The sequence below is a fragment of the Camelus ferus genome, chromosome 3 (genome assembly GCF_009834535.1).
Source record: "Camelus ferus isolate YT-003-E chromosome 3, BCGSAC_Cfer_1.0, whole genome shotgun sequence".
Taxonomy (NCBI): domain Eukaryota; kingdom Metazoa; phylum Chordata; class Mammalia; order Artiodactyla; family Camelidae; genus Camelus; species Camelus ferus.
Window position 1 is genome coordinate 58,195,297 of NC_045698.1, and position 4,080 is coordinate 58,199,376.

The following is a 4,080-nucleotide window of genomic DNA, read 5'->3' on the forward strand; positions in this document are numbered from 1 at the left end:
TCACTGAAAACCCCATAAAATGCATTTAGTTCCTGACTCATTTATGGCTTCCCAACTTGATTTGTTCAATTTTCTGGTTATCTACTTCACTATACATCTGTGGGGTATACTGTGTGGACTCCAGTAGATTATAAACTGCAATATTATTGGCCACAAACCTCATTAATATATACATCTTCTAACATAGTATAATGAATGTTTGCAGTTTTTAATATAATGACAAAAGTGGAGGGAAATATAAATAAATAAAAATGCAAACTCTGGCCACTCATGGCTTTTGCTGAGAAGTTTTATTGGACTATCTGTCAGTAAAAGTGTATCACATTAAATTTTCTATGAACTTTTCCTCTTTTAAAAAAGATACATTAGAGAGACAAACACAGTATAAATCTTATTCTTTAAATAAAAGAAAAAACATGGTAAAAATGTTTTGTTAGTGAAACTTTCATATTTGGATGCAACTTGGCAACATTTTTTACTCTATTGTCACTGACTATTTCTTAAAGGTGAAAGTTGAGTATCATATCAGGAGAAAATGTGGATGCCAAGTGTGATGGCAGGTGCCAGGCTGACTGTGAAGCATCCCCCTCTGCACCTTCTTTTTCTGAAAATTCCATATGAATCTAGCGCCCCCCCCCCCAGGCCTCTTCCTGACTTCTTAGGCCACCCCCATGGAATATATCATTATACCTTCCTTCTACCTCCTTCATAAATTTTTTTTTCTCTACTAAATTCCATTGTGTCAAAGGTATGTTTTCTGTCTATATATTTTATTTCTCCAGCCTTCACTCTCTGGAAACACATCTGCCTTTTAGTAGGTATTTTAGGAGATAACTTCTTAGCCCAGTGGGTTTTTTAAATCTTTCAAATTGTGTGAACTTTCTACATTACTGATGTTTCTATTTGGCTAAAGATCTATGGTTTGTCTAGACATTTTTAAGGAAGTTAAAAATTAGAAAAACGGCAACAACAAAAATCAAGTGGTTGTTTTACATAGTTGAATAGTAACTTTGGTTCTTCTGGGCAGTGCTCCCACAGCTCACAGCATGACCAAATCAGACTATTTTCTTTGGTCTCACATTTTTCCTGTCTCTAGAGTTGGCTCTATCAATGCCAATGGCAAAAGGAGAAATTAGGTAACTCTTCTCACTCTCCTCTTGCCCCCAGCCTCACCTCTTCCCCATTTTCAGGGGGGAGCTCATGGGGAAGTAAAGAATTGTCAGCTGGGACTCCTTCTGAGGCTAGAAAAGGAGACAGTCATTACAGCATAATGTGTAGTTCCGTTCTTATTCTGGTAGGCTCTAAGCAGGAAAAACAATTTCTACTCTACACAAAAATTGGTCTTATGGAGTTTTTTAGAGTGGCCTCAAGTTTTCTCCCTCCCGGTATCCACAATTTGGCCACATAGCTTCATAGATCCTCCCATGCATTCTCCACCGCTTAAATCTGGATGGGTCATGTGACTTGCACTGGTTCAAGGTACTTTAGCTGACACAGTAAAGGGCTGAAAGTTCTTTGCACTTGGGACTTGCCTTCTTGTTGCTCTGGGAACCCTTTAGCTGCCACATGAATAAGCCCCACTATGTAAGTCTTTTGGATGATGTGAACTGAGCAGGTGCACTGGATGATGTGAGCAGACATCCCAGATGATGAGAGACACATAGCCCAGGCAGTCCTGTCATCCCAGCTAACAATGAGCTACCCTGGACGTGTAAATGAGGCCATCGTGAACCATGCCCCAGGTGAGTGACCAGCATACAGCAGACACAAGAGTGAGACACAATCAGCTACAATCAGGAGAGAGTGGTCATATAACCCCAGCCCAAACTGCCAACACGTGGAAACAAAAGCTAAATAAACAGTTGCTGTATTAAGGCATTAAAATTTGATGTGATTTTGTAACTCAGTAAGATCTTACAGATACACTGACCCCGTGGGAAGGGAAATGGAGCTTGTTAATTAAGGAAACGTTTCATTTCTCAGTATGGGTTTGGACTTTGGCTGTTCCTGAAAATTAATGTTTGTCTTTGAGAAAGCTGCGTATGTTTGCCCTTTGCATCTTACAGTTTAATAAATGTATCTGCAGTTCACATTGGTTGAATTGTCCAGAGTAACAAAACCAGAAACAACAATGAGGGCTTATATTTCAACCTTATCTCTAATCATTCTGATGGCCCTCATGGCTCTTCTCCAGATGAAGACCTCAGACTGAACAAATGGAGGGAGAAGGAGTTGGACGCAGAGAGTAGGAGCATTCCTGCAAAGGGGATGGCAATTAATGAGAGGTGCGGCTGGAGATTAGCACAGAGAACTAAAGAAGATGCTAGAGGAGAGGGCAAGAATCTCAGGGAAGTAGAATCAAGTCAGACCACAGGCCTAACTTACTTAGGTGCTCTCTCTCTCTGGCACTCTGAGGAAAATCCTGTTTACCAAGTTTTGAAATATGTCCTATCCTACTTTGGGATTCCCTTTCAAAATGGTTCCATACGTACCATAAAACAGATTTTGTAGATTTTCCCAGTCTGGTGTGGTATCCTTGAGGAGACTTCTAGGAGCAGCTGGAAAAAAATGTATGACCATAAGGAAGACTGAAGAGAGACACCTGGACTGAACTGTCTTCTCCACCCTCTTCCACCGTAAATTAGAGGAAGCTGACTTCTGAAGGAAGGCAGGCAGGAATCTGGGTTTCAGTACTTAGAAACAGATAAAGGTGACAGGTCCAGAATTGTTCAGAAGATGCTTGATGAAAATGTCTCTTTTAAGCAGGTTCCAGTTGTACATCTTTTCCTCCCAAAATCATCAATTTGAAAGAATTCCTGGTTGCAAGACAGAGAGGTTAATGCAAATGAAATACTATATCAATATGTGGCTAATTTCATCTTCTTTTGAATTACCTTAAGGAATGGTCTTCTCTTCTCCTGAAGCACCATTTTCTTTCTTGTTTATAGTTATTTCTGAACACATGTTACACCTTCTGGTACGCTGCAAGCTATTCAAAAGAAAAAGTCAGTGCTAGTAATTAATGAATACCCCAAGCACCCAGAAACACACATTATTTTGAGTAGTGTTCAGTATTCTTTTGATTTATTTTACTGAATAGATAAGTGAATAAATTCCAAGATATTTATACAATCAACAAATACCTAAATGAATGAATTAAATTAATGAGTAAAATGATTTTACTTCAAGAGTGAAGATAACTACTGAGGGGTCCCAGAAACAGTGAGTAAAACATAGAAAAAAATGAAATAAGAGGTAGCTTGTTAAAAGAAGTCTCAGACAATTCCCTTAGTCGGACACCATTAGTTCAGAAAAGAACCACACAGACATCTAGCTGAATAGCTTATAGACACGTGAACTTTATTCACTAGTAAAGAAAAAATCCATTTTTAAAAACAATCATTTAAAAATATACTTCCAATGTTAACTTGAAGGTTTTCATGCATATTTAATTTTCTACACTAGAATATAATATTTCCAAGACAAAATAGAACCAGAGGGCACTAAGTTGCAAAACAGAGACAATTCTAGGCCACTTTAAAAGGATATTAAGGGATAGTTTCCACACAGCAGTCAATTTAATTTACTTGATAAGAAATATGTCACTTTAATTCTCACCTTTCCTCCTTGGGCATTCTTGTTCCACCCTTCTTCATGCTTTAGGAAAAATCCAAGCATATCACAAGATTATTAGAAAGAGTTCTGAATGAGTCAGGGAGAGACTCTCTCATAGTCTCAATATATATGAATCTGCATTAAATCCTTCAAAGATGTACACGTAGCAGCCACTTCAAATTCTCTAGAATAATAGCACAAGCTAAACTATCTCTTTCAACAATCGTTTAGCAAAATACAGGAATTAGTTGGTATGTCTGCATTTCCCTGTCTCTTTGAAATTACAGCCCCAGTAAAATAAATTGAAAGGCCTTGTCTGTTGCCTTTGGCATTAATTTGAGAAATGACTCTGACACCTTCTCAAATGTGTAGACCTTTCTAAAATGGCACAAGGCAGATTTAAATGGGTACAATTTCAAAGCTAAGCAAAAAAGATTAAATGTTCATACCACAGATTGAACATCT

The 4,080-nt window shown here is 38.1% G+C and overlaps 1 long non-coding RNA gene across 2 annotated transcripts; it reads right to left on the reverse strand.

Moving 5' to 3' along the window:
* Window positions 1–293: 293 nt before the first annotated feature.
* Window positions 294–3,655, reverse strand: LOC116662178. Of its 2 annotated transcripts, XR_004318189.1 has the most exons (4): window positions 3,619–3,655; window positions 2,895–2,989; window positions 2,493–2,816; window positions 294–2,257 (listed from the first exon to the last, which is right to left on the reverse strand). It is a non-coding gene; the product is annotated as an uncharacterized LOC116662178 (long non-coding RNA). The 2 variants fall into 2 exon arrangements; XR_004318188.1 differs by having other exon boundaries at window positions 294–2,816.
* Between the last annotated feature and the right edge of the window lie 425 nt (window positions 3,656–4,080).